We start from the raw sequence: 19,621 nt of genomic DNA, 5'->3' as shown, positions 1-19,621 counted from the left end.
TTATTTTGCTTCAAAACGATAAAATTGATGAAAACAAGCTAGTATAGAGAATCCAAAGTAAAATTAAGAAAAACGTGTAATTTAATCAGTTTTAGCTGTTTTCCACCAAAACACAGAAATGCTACGAAAACACACTATTTGTCTAAGGAACTGAAATATGTAAAAATGGGTTATTTTGGTGTATTCCAGCGTTTTATGCAACAAAACTCAGAATTGCAGGCAAAACACACTATTTGTCTAAGGAAGTGAAATATGTGAAAAAGGGGTTATTTTGGTGTATTCCAGCGTTTTATGTAACAAAACTCAGAATTGCAGGCAAAACACACTATTTGTCTAAGGTAGTGAAATATGTCAAAAGGGTTATTTTGGTGTATTCCAGCGTTTTATGTAACAAAACTCAGAATTGCAGGGAAAACACACTATTTGTTTAAGGAAGTGAAATATGTCAAAAGGGGTTATTTTGATGTATTCCAGCGTTTTATGAACCAAAACTCAGAAATGCAGGCAAAACACAATATATGTCTAAGGAAGTGAAATATGTCAAAAGTGGGTTATTTTAGTGTATTCTAGCGTTTTATGCACCAAACTCATAAATGCAGGCAAAACACTATATTTGTTTAAACGTCTTATTCATGTGTTTTTAAGGTGTTTTATGAAAAAAAACTATCTCGATTGAAAATTGTGCTTATTCGTCATTTTACATTATTTTGCTTCAAAACGATAAAATTGATGAAAACAAGCTAGTATAGAGAATCCAAAGTAAAATTAAGAAAAACGTGTAATTTAATCAGTTTTAGCTGTTTTCCACCAAAACACAGAAATGCTACGAAAACACACTATTTGTCTAAGGAACTGAAATATGTAAAAATGGGTTATTTTGGTGTATTCCAGCGTTTTATGCAACAAAACTCAGAATTGCAGGCAAAACACACTATTTGTCTAAGGAAGTGAAATATGTGAAAAAGGGGTTATTTTGGTGTATTCCAGCGTTTTATGTAACAAAACTCAGAATTGCAGGCAAAAACAACAAAGGTATGAAATTGTCAAAAGGGGTTATTTTGGTGTATTCCAGCGTTTTATGCAACAAAACTCAAAATTGCAGGCAAAACACACTATTTGTCTAAGGAAGTGTAGTGAAATATGTCAAAAAGGGGTTATTTTGGTGTATTCCAGCGTTTTATGTAACAAAACTCAGAATTGCAGGGAAAACACACTATTTGTTTAAGGAAGTGAAATATGTCAAAAAGGGGTTATTTTGATGTATTCCAGCGTTTTATGAACCAAAACTCAGAAATGCAGGCAAAACACAATATATGTCTAAGGAAGTGAAATATGTCAAAAGTGGGTTATTTTAGTGTATTCTAGCGTTTTATGCACCAAACTCATAAATGCAGGCAAAACACTATATTTGTTTAAACGTCTTATTCATGTGTTTTTAAGGTGTTTTATGAAAAAAAAAACTATCTCGATTGAAAATTGTGCTTATTCGTCATTTTACATTATTTTGCTTCAAAACGATAAAATTGATGAAAACAAGCTAGTATAGAGAATCCAAAGTAAAATTAAGAAAAACGTGTAATTTAATAAGTTTTTAGCTGTTTTCCACCAAAACACAGAAATGCTACGAAAACACACTATTTGTCTAAGGAACTGAAATATGTAAAAATGGGTTATTTTGGTGTATTCCAGCGTTTTATGTAACAAAACTCAGAATTGCAGGCAAAACACACTATTTGTCTAAGGAAGTGAAATATGTGAAAAAGGGGTTATTTTGGTGTATTCCAGCGTTTTATGTAACAAAACTCAGAATTGCAGGCAAAACACACTATTTGTCAAAGGTAGTGAAATATGTCAAAAAGGGGTTATTTTGATGTATTCCAGCGTTTTATGAACAAAACTCAGAAATGCAGGCAAAACACAATATATGTCTAAGGAAGTGAAATATGTCAAAAGTGGGTTATTTTAGTGTATTCTAGCGTTTTATGCACCAAACTCATAAATGCAGGCAAAACACTATATTTGTTTAAACGTCTTATTCATGTGTTTTAAGGTGTTTTATGAAAAAAAACTATCTCGATTGAAAATTGTGCTTATTCGTCATTTTACATTATTTTGCTTCAAAACGATAAAATTGATGAAAACAAGCTAGTATAGAGAATCCAAAGTAAAATTAAGAAAAACGTGTAATTTAATAAGTTTTAGCTGTTTTCCACCAAAACACAGAAATGCTACGAAAACACACTATTTGTCTAAGGAACTGAAATATGTAAAAATGGGTTATTTTGGTGTATTCCAGCGTTTTATGCAACAAAACTCAGAATTGCAGGCAAAACACACTATTTGTCTAAGGAAGTGAAATATGTCAAAAGGGGTTATTTTGGTGTATTCCAGCGTTTTATGTAACAAAACTCAGAATTGCAGGCAAAACACACTATTTGTCTAAGGAAGTGAAATATGTCAAAAATGGGTTATTTTGGTGTATTCCAGCGTTTTATGTAACAAAACTCAGAATTGCAGGGAAAACACACTATTTGTTTAAGGAAGTGAAATATGTCAAAAGGGGTTATTTTAGTGTATTCCAGCGTTTTATGAACCAAAACTCAGAAATGCAGGCAAAACACAACATATGTCTAAGGAAGTGAAATATGTCAAAAGTGGGTTATTTTAGTGTATTTTAGCGTTTTATGCACCAAACTCATAAATGCAGGAAAACACTATATTTGTTTAATATGTCACTAGAATCATTAAACTCCCTTTAACAACCCGTGTGACTCAAACTAGAGCCTTTTAAAAATAGTGGTTATGTGGCCACTATTTTCAAAGGCTCCAAAAACGACAAGCATGGTTATTAAGAGTGTTTTCGCTGTTGATAACGGAGAAATCACGTTACTCTCACTCTTGAACCTTCAAACTACCCTTAGTAACCCGTGTAACTGAAACTAGAGGAGGAGGAGGAATCTCTGGCACTTAACTCTTTGCACTTAACTTTCCATAAACACTCTTCGGTTTGGTAAATTTCAACAAACTCCTCCAATGTTTTGCGATTCATAATGAAGAATTTGTGAAAAGCTGGAAAAGGCGTGCACACTTTATTGAAGTCACAAATAGACTGATAATCTGTACAGTTTTCCCCCTACACGTGACATTTTCATCTGAAAGGAAAAAAATCGTTAGATCGTTCAGATAAAAAGTTTGAATGATTCAACTGTTCATGCCGCTCGATCAGTTCATCTGAAACGATCAAAATCTGCGCAAATTTCCCCCTACACGTCAGTTTTATCGTAACGATTTATCTGATCAGTTTTATCGTTCAGATAAACAGTTACGTCTAGGGCCGGCCTTAGACAGGCAATCTATCCGTCAATCCGTCAATCTTTCAGCCACTCAATCAATCAATATTCACGATGCAAAACAAGCAAACACACCACCAATAGTTACCACCACAATCACACCACCACCACCAATACACACCACACTGACATCATCACCACCAACACTTTCTAAAGGTGTGTACACACTTACTGAATTTCACGCATCGTTTCATCGTTGCGTATCACACTGTGATACAATACGATGCAACAGGGTATTGTACCCATTTTGACTCTCCGCGTGGTGTATCATCGTTGAGTGATGCAACAGTGTCATTCAGTTTGTTCCTGACCGTAGCCATGAGTGCAAATGTGCAGTTGTCTGTGGCCACACAACTGATTTTGTTTGTCTGCAATTGGGGTCAAAATTGCAAAAATATTCATGCCCGTCCACGACAACACTGAGCATGCAACGCGACGATCCCACGCTCCTCGTCCACACACACACACACACACACACACACACGAAGGTTGGTGAGTTGTGTATCATTCCTTTGAGATGACGCCAAAAGACCGAAAAATGGCGGATCGAACCCGTTGCGTAACTTTGTGTCATATTTTGACACGCAACGGTGAAGCACTATCCTGTCAACACTGCTACGCAACGGTGATCCGATACGTGGAAATGCAACAAGTGTGTACACGCCTTAATTAAAACACAAACAATATTCATACACAGTGTTACACCCGCAACCCCGACCGCCGCCCCTCCACCGCTCGTCTGGTCCCGCGGCACGCAGGGTGGCCAGCCAGACAGCCGAGGTGACTCTGGGCGGCGGACTAACCTTCCTTCAAGACGTGTTTGTGTCCGTGGTGGAGGAATGAACTGATGGTGGTGGTGGTGGTGGTGGTGGTGGTGGAGGACAGGATTCAGGCAGGAGAGTGAGTGAGTGAGTGAGTGAATAAGTGAGTGAGAGAGAGGACAGGAAAGAATAGAAGAAAGAGGAAAAATAAGAATATCTTATCAGAACATATTTTCTCTCCCTCTCCCCCCACCCCAGGTCTCGTGTCTGGTGATGAAATGGACGTCTGGTCAGTGGTGGTGGTGGTGGTGGTGGTGGTGGTGGTGGTCAGTTACCAAATGAAAATATTCTACGTCACCAGCTCCACCTTGAAAAGTCGCTAAAAGGTCGCTAAATCATTGTTGTATATGCTACAAATGTGCCTAGACGAAGTAAGTAGTAAGTAGGCTAATCAGTAAAAGGCCCCCTTGACTAACACCCGCATCACACCAGAGCCCGTCCTTACTACGTCCTGCAAAAATCTCCAGGACGTGCTGAGGACGGGCATGGACGCGGCAAGGACCAGCTCCACCTTGAAAAGTCGCTAAAAGGTCGGATATCAAGGGACGTACGCAGTAAAGGCTTGGTAGATACGTAGCAGTGGAGGATTTCGCAATTCCACCACGTCTCCACTACGTCCTCAAAAATGTTATGAACGTGTTGAGAAGCTGCTGCGCGTAGTAAGGACCGCCTCTGGTGTGATGGGGCCTTGACACGGAGAGTTTATCCCTGTCAGTGACGCACACCAAACTTGTCTCGGGAGCCTCGCTCGTCTCCTCTCCACCTCCCCTCCCCTCCCCGCTGTTCCCAACACTCTCATCACTCGCCTTTTAAATCTCATTGATGTTTACTTGATTGATTGATAAGTTTATTGTTATAGCAGTGTATACACCATCGAACTGTTGTCCATTTACGTATGAATGAACCTATCAAATTACCAGCTTATGTATCTATCTATCTACACACAAGCATGTAGATATCTCCACCAGCACCGCCAACACCCACACCTGCCCACCTTCGCCATCATGAACGGCAGTGTGTCAGTTTACACATTACTACTAGTATTTCCATGCCACTATATTGTAGCATCATATCACCTCAGACGCTGGTCAACAAGACGAGACACAGCAAGGAGACCAGACCAGACCAGACGACACGAGAGAGAGAGAGAGAGAGAGAGAGAGAGAGAGAGAGAGAGAGAGAGAGAGAGAGAGAGAGAGAGAGAGAGAGAGAGAGAGAGAGAGAGAGAGAGAGAGGAGAGATGACACACACACACACACACACACACACAAAGCTATGGGCGGCGTCAACACCTCCACACCACACTGCCGCCCACATCTGTCCCGCCCATGCATGCTCACGCCCACGTTTACCCAGTCAGCCCATACGCCTCCGCAGCCGCCCTCACTATATAATGAAGTGATTCAAGACACAGATCCACGTGTTCCGGACTGACGTCTGAGAGAGAGAGAGAGAGAGAGAGAGAGAGAGAGAGAGAGAGAGAGAGAGAGAGAGAGAGAGAGAGAGAGAGAGAGAGAGAGAGAGAGAGAGAGAGAGAGAGAGAGGACACACACACACACAACACCTACAGTACACAACCACCCTCTCCACGCATTATAACTACCATACGCCTAATTAACTACCTTAACTACCCTCCACCAGCTAACTGTCCACATGTGACTCCTTCAATGCACGACACACCTTCCTAGTACAGCCTGTCCACCCCGTCACTGTCCCATCACCGTCCCATCACTAATGACACTGTGGCACCATTAATTCACTACCCTTCACTATCCACTCACTCCCACACGTCACGTCACCCCTTCAGTGCATTATTATACAGCTTTCTATTAAACTATCCGCCCCATTACCGTCCCATCACTGTCCCATCATGTTTGTTCCTCCACTCTATTAATAGACTCACCCTTTCACTGAGCAGGTGGAGCTGGTGGACTAGGTGGGGCAAGTGGGGCGGTCACCGTGTTCACAGGTCTCGTGTCTGGTGAGGAAATGGACGTCTGGTTCCGGGCGGCGGCGGTGGTGGTGAGTTGCCAAATGGAAATATTGTACGTCACCAGATCCACCTTGAAAAGCCGCAAAAAGGTCGCTAAATCATTGTTGTACATGCTACAAATGTTCCTACACGAAGTAATTGTCTTGACTTACACATAGGCTAATCAGTATAGGGCCCCGTTGACTCTAATAAGGACCGTTTATCCCTCCCAGTGACGCAGAGCAAACTTGTCTCGAGAGCCTCACTCATTGATTGATTGATAAGTTTATTGTTGTAGCAGTGTATACACCATCGAACTGTTGTCCATTTCCTATGAATGAACCTATCAAATTACCAGCTTATATATCTATCAACACACAAGCATGTAGATATCTCCACCAGCACCGCCAACACCCACACCTGCCCACCTTCGCCATCATGGAGGGCAGTGTGTCAGTTTACATTACTACTAGTATTTCCATGCCACTATATTGTGGCATCATATCACCTCAGACGCTGTGGCGCCATGCAACAAATTGTTGACTAATTTCGCTTCACTTGCAAACCAGATATTGTTTTGCATCTCTTTCAACTGATAGGAAAACAAGTCGATACATTATGCATTTTATTATATCAAGAGATATTGTGTTGCCATTAGAAATATATAGGAGTATCATTCACAAGATATCGTCATATCATTAGGTATGAAAAATAAATACAAGTAACAAAAACTGCACCACGTTACAAGACACTGGCCAGACACTTAAATTAAGTATTGCATTGAAAGACTCACAAAACATCATCTTGGGAAACACGTAACAATACCTTTGTGCTTCACAACAGAAAACAAAAAGACACTTTTGTGATCTTTCTTGAGACACACAAGAAGGAACAGGTTGTTGTGATCACTACAGACACAGACACGTCTACATCACACCTTGCAATACTGTGAGTGAGAACCACTCCACTACTACTACTACTACTACTACTACTACTACCCTTAACAACTACTACTTGGTAGTAATTGACACCAGTATGAGGAATATTGAAATGTAAACAAAAACATGCAGCAAAATAAGACATGTAGCCATCATAATAATAATTGATTATTTAATACAACATACAGGCAACGTAAGGATAACCGATCTAAACATCATAATGTACCAGATAATTCTTAATGCCCTACTTATACATAATCAGTGACACAGTGATAAGTAACATGAATCATGAACAATGACACGAAGGCAATAATACGTGTATTGTAACTCACAGTGTAATAGCAATTAACCTAACAATAATTCTCAGCTGAGTAGCAAATAGCAAATGAACTACAACATAACACTTACGACAATGAGGGTCGGCGTTGGACAGAATAAGATGTATGGAGAATCAGAGGGCGGAGTGCAACTCTCTCTCACTGACGACCAGACAGAATATGCCTCCTTCAGAGGCAGCTGGGGCACACCACATGCCACCTATTTCTTGATCCCCTGATCCCCTGCAGAATGAGCAGCGATCCTCTGTGTCCTTATCTATCCTACGCGCAGCGTCATCAGTCTTTGCACATAAGCAACCCTCTCACTACCTCTCTGCATCTAAGTTAACCTCCGTACATCTTCACTACTGTTACTTACTGTTATATGTCCTTAATACTACAAGTTATGATAATGAACTATTCTCTTATTACTTAGCATCCTCTATCGCCAGCAGCCTCACATCACAGTGTGAGGCACCACGACACACTACAAGCTAGGTCAAACCAATCGTATTTTGACCACTACTCTTATTCCATTGTCATCCTCGCCTCTGATCCTATTTATTACTTATGGCGTTACCAGACAACAATGAGCAGCTCGCCACTGTTACACCTCGTCCCCACTCAAGGGATAATACTCGCTTCGGTGAGAGGCCCTGGTGAGTGAGTCCTTAGGCCACATCCTACAGACTTGTCCTAAGTTAAGCCCTGAGCGGACGCGGAGGCACGACCGCGTCCTTGCTCTGCTTGTGCAACAGCTTGAAAGCAAGGGCTGGCAAGTGCTAAAAGAACAGCATATAAGAACCCAAGCTGGGGTCCGTGTCCCCGACGTTGTAGTCTGGGACCGCAACGGGGCCGTGGTGCTCGACGTCCAGATTGTCGCCGATAATTCTACCGGTGACTTTCTTGCTCGGGCCCACGAACTCAAGCGGTCCTACTATGATGTCGGGGACATAACCTGGGTTAGAGACAGGACAGGGCACACCCTGTGTTCACCACATTGACCATCAATTAGCGCGGTCTCATGGCGACCCCTCCTTTATGGCTGTTAAGAGCCTAAGGCTTATAAAGGCTGAGCTCCGCCTCCTCACAGTCCGGGCGATGGAGGGGTCCGTTGCGACCCTCTGGGCCCACCGGGACATGGGGGCTCTGGATAACTAAGTCCACTAAGATCATTGGTCTAGCCGCCAACCATCTAGGGCAGGGGTTCCCAAACTGGGGTACATGTACCCCCAGGGGTACATTTGCACGTTTCAGGGGGTACATTTGGTCTGAAGGAAACAATTACTTGCACAATACATGGTGTTGTAATCTGCACTCAGATTGCACTTTTCTCATTTTCTTTGTGTTGATTAGTATATAAGACAGCGCTAAAGAGCAGTACATTTCATTATTATAAAATAAGAAACACAGGGCGGCAGTTATTTTTAATTCGTCCGCGCTCATGAGTCATAGTGCACGCGGCTCAGCAATGGACTGCGGTCCGGGACCCACATGAAGACTCTAATAAACTTAAAATATCAAAATATTTAAATGTCCTTTTTTACTATCAAGCTTAATTTTTAGTGTTAGGGGTACATGGGAACCTATAAAAAGAGTCTAAGGGTACTGAGGAACAAAAGTTTGGGAACCCCTGAATTCTAGGGCGAAACGCTCACCACAATCCATCCCCTCGGACCGGGACCAAGGTCTCGATTTCGATGTTTTGCCTATGTTATTATTTTTATATGTGTTTGCATATATTTAACAAGACTATGCTATTTATTTATCTGTGTATATTATATATATTTAAACTTAATGGGTATATTGCATATAACTATGTAAGGTATACACCACCCTATAAAGGGTATAAAAACTATTAAAATTATAAAATGAAATAAAAATGAGTTCTGAGGGTGGGGGGATTTAAGTGGAAAAAAAAAAAAAAAAAAAAAAAATGCACTAGTGACTAGAGGATAGAGGTTTGAAGATTAGTAGAAGCAACACCGAGTACCTACCCTTTAATGCGGTAGATGGTGGAGATGATAGGAGTATAGATGGGGAAGCCATTAAGAGAGTTACTGCCTTAATTCCGATATCTTGGATCGCATGTAACTATGAACGGTGAACTACATGTAGAAATAAACCATCGGATTCAGTGTGGATGGAATTCCTGGCGAAAAATGTCTATGTGACAGAAAATTAAGTGCAAGACTGAAAGGTAAAGTTTACAAAGCAGCAGTAAGGCCTGCAATGATGTATGGAAGTGAAACTTGGGCTATGAAGAAGGTACATGAAAAGAAGGTTGATGTAGCAGAAATGAGAATGTTAAGATGGATGTGCGGTGTAACATAACATAACATAAATAATAGGATAACAAAGGGCCACCAGGGCCCATCTAGGTTATCCTGTATCAGTCGCACAGCGACCTCGTCATCAGTACTTAAAGATACACTTACAAGTACACAATACATTATATACTAATTCTAAATATTTGGCCCATTAACAGGGCTAAGTCCTGCAGTGAATTCCTCTACAATCTGTGATCCCCATACATGGGGATCATGTCTTGTTTAACTATAGTCAATTTCTTATAAAAACTATCATGCAGTGCTGTATATAATTATAAATCTAATAAATTGAAGTGCTTATCTATTCTGTTTTTCAACATTGTCAAACTAGTGCTATTTACAACCCTCTCTGGCAATGCATTCCAGAGCTCTACCACCCTATGACTAAAGAAATATTTTCTTCTATCTAACCTGCAGCCTTGCTTTCTAATCTTCCTGCCATGATTTGTAGTCCTACTTCCCTCCTCTAAGGTAAAGAAAGATCTCACATCTATGTAGTTTGTATCTGAGAACATTTGAAATAACTCTATCATATCCCCTCTTATACATCTCCTCTCAAATGAAAACATGTTTAATTCCTTTAATCTATCTCTATACTCCAGGCTCTTGCTTCTAAACATTGCTTTGAAAATTTCATAGTCCTGTCTATCACTACTCCTAAATCCTTTCCCTCCTCTACTGCCTCTAGCCAACATCCCTCCATCTCATAGCTAAAGTTTGTGTTTTCTTTACCTAAATGCTATGCATAACTTCTAAATATTACTGTTTTCTGCTGCTATAGATAAGGCATTGCAAAAAACCTTACCCGCTACATATCTACAACTGTCTACAAATTCAACAAATTTATCCACCCAATCTACAAATGGTCAATGAAATACACTACACCAGTGATGAAAATCTGTGGCCAACCTTCAGAACTTCATTGGTACGTCTCCAAGAATCACCCTTTTCTTCTTCCTCTTCCTTTCTTTCCTCCTCTTGTTCCTTTGGCAACACCGGCAGTAGTAGCAGTCTGGTGTCTGTTGTATGTCATGCACGCTCACTCCAAAAACTTGCCTCACTTCTTTGGCGTTAGTAGTACTGAATCCTGGAACAAGAGATGGAACAATATTGAAATGGCGTCCTCCTCAATGCCTGTTGTCTTGTGGCACACAGGGTTGGGGAAGGATTGTGGAGGATGTAACGATAAGGATGGTATGTTAAGGAGAGCCAAGGTGGATCGGGTTTGCGTGGGTGGCTCTGTAGGCCTAAGGAGGAAAACTGCCGTACCAAACCCATAATTAATACGAGCGGAGGAACTTTGTGAGTAGGGATTTTGGAATGTTGTGCATGGTAGAAATATTAGTGTTAGCATGAAGTGTACTACAACATGTATACGGAGGAATAGAGTAAGGAAGGCAGGGTATTTAACATTGTGTGAATTGGCACGCGGGGCAGTAGATTTGAGTGGGGGCAGGAAAGGACGCGATCTCGGATGAAGGGAGGAGTGGCACTCTACTCGGACATTGGTGGGGTGTGGACGCGTCACGGTGAGCGAGGGTCTCTGATCAGGTGGGTAATGTGATCAGGGCAGCGGAGTTTCGTGGTAATATAATCGAGGGTGTCATTATGTGGAGTTAAGTGGTGTATTCAAGTGGGGAGAGTGTTAAGGGTGCCTCTCGTGTTTCTCTGTTGTTGGTTCAGAGTGCCGCGTCACTTTCATTGTTTTTTGTTCGAATGTACTTTACTATATTTGAAATATATGTAAAATTGACTTGGAAGAGTTTTCCTTCAATGAAAATCCCAGCCCGTGTGGTACAATGATAACACGTCGCCGAATCTTCAACAACTTGACAAACATCTTTAGAGTCAAAATGTTGCAGGTGAGATAAAAAAAAAAGAAAAATAAAAACCTCTGAATAATGAGTGGACTAACTATACAGTATTGGAATATTTTCAATGTGTCAAGAATGATTTGGGAACTGTTTAAATTTTGGAGGAATCACATGCACATCTTAATTACGAGATCTTAGCCACAGAACAACACAGCAAAAAGGCATACACAGCAAGACCCCAGAGCATAAAGGAGTGAAAAACTATTTGACTTACCCCAACAGCTAGGCAAAGAACCCCAAGGGAGCCCAGCACAACACCCACCACCGTGCCAGCTTGGGGACTTGACACTTCAATGACCGCCTTCTCCTGACCGTTGCTGCTGCTGGGCGGATCGAACACTGCTGAGGGGATGGTCCACAGGGAGAGGATCTGGGCGACTCCACGCACTCGTCAACGTCTGAGGGTGGAGAATTACACTCTCAGAAACACAGATTTATTACAACTTAAGGATAGATTTACACGCATTCCAGGAACACATTCAACAATACGTTGAGGAAAACTACAAAATTATATCAGTACTCATGACAAATGCATATGGCAAGATTAAATTATACTTAATCATAAAGAACAACCTATCCGTAAATCACTGATCTTAGTAATACTCGTGAGACAAAATGCATGTTGATGTATGCCAACAATAACAAAATACCACACTAACTTCTTTGCTCTGCTTGTTGGTTCAGAGTGACATTGACAGTTCAGGAGGTCACTTTCATCGTGTTTTGTTGAATGTACCCTTACTATATTTGAAATATATGCAAGAAAATTGACTTGGAAGAGAGCTACACTCCCTCACTAAGAAGATGGCCTTCAATGAAAATCTCCATGCCCGTGTGGTACAATGATAACACGTCGATGAATGATGAGTGATGAGCAGAGGACTTGTGTCCCGAGAGGTTTTTTTCATGTAGGAAGAGCGCCAGCCAAGGGCAAGAAACAAAGAAAAGAAAAGAAAAAAAGCAAATGCCCACTTGAAGTGCTGGCTCTCTAAAAAGTGGAAAAGCGTCAGCCAAAACAAGGAGGAAATGCCTCGATATCTCTCTTCAAAGAAGACAAGTCGCAGGAATTCAAATACAGATGCAGGTAGGAGTTCCAGATTTTACCAATGAAAAGGATGAATGATTGAGAGTACTGGTTAACTCCTGCGTTGGGAAGTTGGAGGAACACTATGGTATCATCAGCGTAGGAGTAGATAGGGCAACAAGTTTGGTTAATTAATGAATAATTGAAGAGAGGGTGACAAGACAGAACCCTGAGGAACTCCATTATTAATAAATTTAGAGAGAACAGTTTCCGTCTACCACAACAGCAATAGAACAGTCACAAAGGAAACTTAAGATAAAGTTGCAGAGAAAAGTATAGAAGCCGTAGGAGGGCAGTTTGAAATCAAAGCTTTATGCCAGACTCTATCAAAAGCCTTTGATATGTCTAACGCTACAGTAAAACTTTCACTGAAATCTCTAAAAGAGGTTACTTTCCTCTCTTGGTCTACACTCTCCTCTTTTAAATTCTCTATGCATATGTACACGGTATATTCCTATCACAATGCTTCTATCACAACTTCTACATATCACGGTTTTCTGCTGGTGTAGATAAGGCATGGCAAAAAACCTTACCCACTTCACATCTACAACTGTCTACAAAATCTACAAATTTATCCACCCAATGTACAAATGATCAATGAAATACACTACACCAGTAATGAAGATTTGTGGCCAACCTGCAGAACTTCATTGGTACGTCTCCAAGAATCACTCTCTTGTTCCTCTTCTTCCTCCTCCTCTGCCTCCTCTTGTTCCTTTGGCTACACCGGCAGTAGCAGTCTGGTGTCTGTTGTAGGTCTTGCACGCTCACTCCAAACACTTCCCTCACTTCTTTGGCGTTAGTAGTACTGATTCCTGGAACAAGAGATGGAACAACATTGAAATGGCGCCAACATTAATAAGTCCTGAAAAAAAAATAACAAGAAAGTACAAAACCTTTTAAAATGACACACGAGGATATAAAAGTGTAATGTACAAACCACAATACTCACATCATGGTCACTCAACACTTTATTCTACGCTTGCTTCAGTGTAGTCATACAACTGTGGGAAGAATGTAATGCTGTCCCGTTCAATAGTGCATGCAGCCGCTCGCTCCCTCCTCCCGTCCTCCTCACTGCCTGTTGTCTTGTGGTACACTGGCTGGGTTGGGGAAGCTTGCATGGATGATAACACGTCGCCGAATCTTCAGGAACCCGACAAACATCTGTACACTGAAAATGTTGCAGGTGAGATGAAAAAAAAAAGTAAGTCGGCAAACTTTACAGTAATGGAATATTCTCAGTGTGTCAAGAACAATTTAGAATTGTTTAAAGTTTGGAAGAATCTCACCCACTGCTTAATTACGCCATCTTTGCCACAGCACAGCCACAACACAACCAGAGCAAGACCCCACAGTATAAAGAAGTGAAAAACTATTTGACTTACCCCAACAGCTAGGCAAAGAACCCCAAGGAGCCCAGCACAACACCCACCACCGTGCCAGCTTGGGGACTTGACACTTCAATGACAGCCTTCTCCTGACCGTTGCTGCTGCTGGGCGGATCGAACACTGCTGAGGGATGGTCCACAGGAGAGGATCTGGGCGACTCCACGCACTCGTCAACGTCTGAGGGTGGAGAATTACACTCTCAGAAACACAGATTTATTACAACTTATGGATAGATTTACACGCATTCCAGGAACACATTCAACAATACGTTGAGGAAAACTACAAAATTATATCAGTACTCATGACAAATGCATATGGCAAGATTAAATTATACTTAATCATAAAGAACAACCTATCCGTAAATCACTGATCTTAGTAATACTCGTGAGACAAAATGCATGTTGATGTATGCCAACAATAACAAAATACCACACTAACTTCTTTAGGCTGCTGCTAAATGAAGAGGTGAAGGACTGACAAGTTTAAGAAGACAGATTGACGTAGAGTGACATTGACAGTTCAACCTCACCTTCACACTTGCTCACCCAAAAACTTTCTGACACAGTCTGTACCTGCATGGCCGGCACTGGCAGTAGTATGACACTCAGTGTTGATGTAAACAGGCTCACACAAATGACATTCTTCTCCCACACTCCTCAATGCCACACAACTGCACAAACTCATCCTCACCAAACAGAAAGGCAATATAGCACAGAAGTGTCAAGTTGTGAGAGTAGTGTAGTAGTATACAAAGAAGAGAAAGAAGAGAGAGTTTATAGAAACAAAGAGAGAGAGAGAGAGAGAGAGAGAGAGAGAGAGAGAGAGAGAGAGAGAGAGAGAGAGAGAGAGAGCAGAGAGAAACACATCTTAACAGCTTCAAGAACAACCACTGCCAGCACAACTTCCTTTACTCCTATACAGGACAGACGGAGATTGTTGTTGCCCGACTTTAGTGCGGGCAGTCAGCGTGGTGCAAGGTGTGGGTAACCTGCGCCGTGAATTGACCGCCCACAGCCTCCGCCACGTCCACCTCATTCTGCCTGTCGTCACCTGGGAACGAAGCGGGTAATCAATAATGGACACTTGTTATAAGGGCCCACTGACACTGAGCTAGCCTGTTGATGGCCTCAAAACATACTGAAAAATCCTTGTATAGGCCCAATTCACTCTTACACACACCCACGACAAACCACACATACCCAAACCCTCTTAAAAACTCAATAACATCCCAAAACACACTAAGAAAACACAGAACAGGTTAAAATACCTCCAAACTCACTAGAAACACCCAATATTTACTGAAATAACCCCACACACACCCAAAGACCACTAACACCCCCACCACTTATAACACTCATAACAAACCCAAACCCCACTCAGAACACCAACCAACCCTCAAAGTTCTCCCAAACCACACTCAAAACATGCTAATATTTACACACACCTCAATCAACACTCTCAAAATACGTAAAATATACCTAAAAGATCTAACATATACTGAAAACAAACGAAATGAACCCCAAAGCATACTTATAACACTCCAAACAGTCTGCAACACTAATGAACAAGCTTAAAATACCCCAAATCTATCCCAAAACCAACAGTATGCATTATAAACAACGTTAGGATTAAAAGGACACTTACCTAAATATTACACCTTGGCTTCTTCTCCTATTCCACCTTTATTTCTCATTTTTCTTCATCCTTCTCCATTGTTACTCCTTCTTCTTCCTCCTCCTCCTTCCATCCACACGTCTGAGCCTAGAAACACATCAAAATGTTAGATATTAGACAAAATATTCAGGAAATGGAGGGTGACTTAAGTATTGTAGCTTTGCTGCTGCTCCTCTTCCTCCTCCATTTCTCCTTTCTTCCTCCTTATCCTCCTTTATTTCTCCTTTCTTCCTCCTTCTGCTACAATTATCTACACACCTGAACCTCGAAACACGCGAAAACACGTAGAAATCACTAGATATTAGGCAAAATATTGACGAACTGCGGATTTGGAAAAGTGGCGCCAACCCTGGGCCTATGGTGAGTCACTACCTGGGTGGGCTGTGGTCATCCGAGAGAACGGGAACAGGGGACTCGGCTAAATTACGTAAATCATTTGATTTCAAAATGACTTTTAGAAAAACGAAGCCACGGCCAAATGCTTGTTATTTTATGACGTGATAAATACTTAAACTAATTTTCAAAATATCAAAATATCTCCAGCTTAACTGGTTTTAAAAAGGTCTAAATTAAGTACGTTAAAAGTACAAAAACATTTTAACCCATAAATCTCTTAAAACGTCCTGTAAAGTCAAGCCATTTTCACTTGGCAAGTATTTTATCACACTTCTGGGAGTCTGAGCTATCTTTTAGGGCATTCTACAGCGAGTTAGACCGAGAAGCAGAAACGTGAGCAAATAAAATAATGAAAAATAAGAGCTTTTACAACAGCACCAAACACCATTTCAAAGTCCACATATTTCACTCAATAGATTGATTTCACACTTAAAAGAGGACAGGCACTCTTTTGCTACCATAAAGGCCCACTTATACCTTGAAATGAAAAAGCTCAAAACTCCAGGTGGGAAATTTTGAGCGTTAAAAGCCTTTAACATACGCCATAAAACACCACTAAACGCCACATATTTACCCAGCACAGGCGCGGAACACACTTCAAACACGACGAAACATTTATAGAAACCATAAAACATACCATGGAAGCGCAATATTACCGTCAGGAAATATTCGAAAAAAGTATTTGACCCAACAGGCTGGCGATAGAAGGGTGATGGCGTGGGTAGGGTGATGGCTAGGGGACCGCCGGGGAGGCGGCCTGGGAAAACCCGGGAACAGTGGCGGCAGGACATCCATATATAGTCTTTATCATCTCACCAAACCAAAATTAAGCCACAGAGAGAAATTTTGACTAGGCTATATGAAATGTTAGACTGGTGGCTGCATTCTGACACATGTTTGGCCTATGGTAAATGAAGGAAACAAATATGAGAGGGTAATACAGACGCCTTGCTCTTTTGATGGTCCTTATACCATTACTTGAAAATATTTGCGTACTGTTTTCACTCTCATATGTAAAGAAAACCTAACCTTAACTGAATAGCCTTATAAATACCTTTAATAGACGAAGATTAGGCAGTGTGGAGTGTTGTGGTGAAGGCTTGCCACTGCGTCTCTTGGTGCTGGTGCTTGGTGCTTCTTGAAAACTGTCGGTAATATAGCAACACTTCACTTTATTTGTGTGTGTGTGTGTGTGTGTGTGTGTGTGTGTGTGTGTGTGTGTGTGTGTGTGTGTGTGTGTGTGTGTGTCTCTGGGTGTGGGTGTGCATGGGTCAGTATAGCCCACCGCCACAACTGTGTTCACCACCACCACCGCTAAGAGACTACTGCCGTAGCAAAAGGTTGTCTGTGAAGACAGGACGCATGTATATATGTTTATGATAACTATCTGTCACTAAATCTCTTATTAATGAGACGCTATGCTTATACAAATACCACATGTCGATTTATTGGTTATTGTGACATCTTCCTCTTCGTTATCGTGTCCAGCTTTTGTTATTTGTCAAAGCAGGAAATATTAAATTGTATCTTGTTGTACAGCGAGTGTTGGCAACTCCGCGAGGCAATAAACAAGGTGCTTAAAAGGCAGACTGTACTATTTTTCTCATTCTCTATTTCTACCGCCTGATATACGAGTATTTCTGACAATAAACCAGGGTGACAGGACACTAAGTAGAGGAATATAGACTTTTTCTATCTACATACACATCTATATTGTTATTTATATACGAATTTATTGACTTATCTATCTGCCTGCCTATCCATCTATCTGTTTGTTTGTCCAACTGTCCATTTCCGTATCTATCAACCCATCAAATTACCCGCTTATCCATCTATCTTCACACAAGCATATAAATACCACCACCGCCACACCACCACCACCACCACAACCACTGCCAGTTCCGCACCTGCTCATCTTCGCCCTCATGAACGGAGTGTGTCAGTGATAGGCGAGGACACAACGGCTCATCAATTGCATCGCCAACCTTCGCCTACTGTTTCGTGTCAACCGGGGAGTCCCTGACGACACATCCCTCCCAACCTACACGCTTTCGGACCCACGTAGCACGGGCGTGGGCGTGGGTGGAATCGTGGGTGACATATACGTGGTGTCAGGCGCTTATCCGATTCCCTTTGCCTCTGTCGTCTTCATTGGTTCTCTACACACTTGTCAGGTCCCTACACGTGCACACTCGCGTACGGCAACACGTGCCTGGCCACGCGCACCACATACCTCCTACGGTACACTTCTAAGCGCCTTCGTACCGCGCGATGCTTTTTCTGCCAAGGACAGGCGCCGTTTGTCAAACAGACAATCAACCAGTGTGTCAGACAGTCAGTTAGTCAATCATTCAGTCATTCAGTCAGTTAGCCAAATAGTCAGTCATTTAGTTAGTATTTTATTCATTTAATCAGTCAGTCAGTCAGTCAGTCAGTCCAAATATCAGTCAGTCAGTGAATCTATTAGTTAGACAGGCAATCTATCCATCAATCCGTCAATCTTTCAGCCACTCAATCAATCAATATTCACGATGCAAAACAAGCAAACACACCACCAATAGTTACCACCACAATCACCACCACCACCACCAATACACACCACACTGACATCATCACCACCAACACTTTCTAAAGGTGTGTACACACTTACTGAATTTCCACGCATCGTTTCATCGTTGCGTATCACACTGTGATACAATACGATGCAACAGGGTATTGTACCCATTTTGCCTCTCCGCGTGGTGTATCATCGTTGAGTGATGCAACAGTGTCATTCAGTTTGTTCCTGACCGTAGCCATGAGTGCAAATGTGCAGTTGTCTGTGGCCACACACAACTGATTTTCAGTTTGTCTGCAATTGGGGTCAAAATTGCAAAAATATTCATGCCCGTCCACGACAACACTGAACATGCAACGCGACGATCCCACGCTCCTCGTCACACACACACACACACACACACACACACACACACACACACGAAGGTTGGTGAGTTGTGTATCATTCCTTTGAGATGACGCCAAAATACCGAAAAATGGCGGATCGAACCCGTTGCGTAACTTTGTGTCATATTTTGACACGCAACGGTGAAGCACTATCCTGTCAACACTGCTACGCAACGGTGATCCGATACGTGGAAATGCAACAAGTGTGTACACGCCTTAATTAAAACACAAACAATATTCATACACAGTGTTACACCGCAACCCCGACCGCCGCCCTCCACCGCTCGTCTGGTCCGCGGCACGCAGGGTGGCCAGCCAGACAGCCGAGGTGACTCTGGGCGGCGGACTAACCTTCCTTCAAGACGTGTTTGTGTCCGTGGTGGAGGAATGAACTGATGGTGGTGGTGGTGGTGGTGGAGGACAGGATTCAGGCAGGAGAGTGAGTGAGTGAGTGAGTGAGTGAATAAGTGAGTGAGAGAGAGGACAGGAAAGAATAGAAGAAAGAGGAAAAATAAGAATATCTTATCAGA

This window comes from Portunus trituberculatus, chromosome 11 (genome assembly GCF_017591435.1).
Source record: "Portunus trituberculatus isolate SZX2019 chromosome 11, ASM1759143v1, whole genome shotgun sequence".
Lineage (NCBI taxonomy): Eukaryota > Metazoa > Arthropoda > Malacostraca > Decapoda > Portunidae > Portunus > Portunus trituberculatus.
This window is presented reverse-complemented; position numbering follows the sequence as displayed.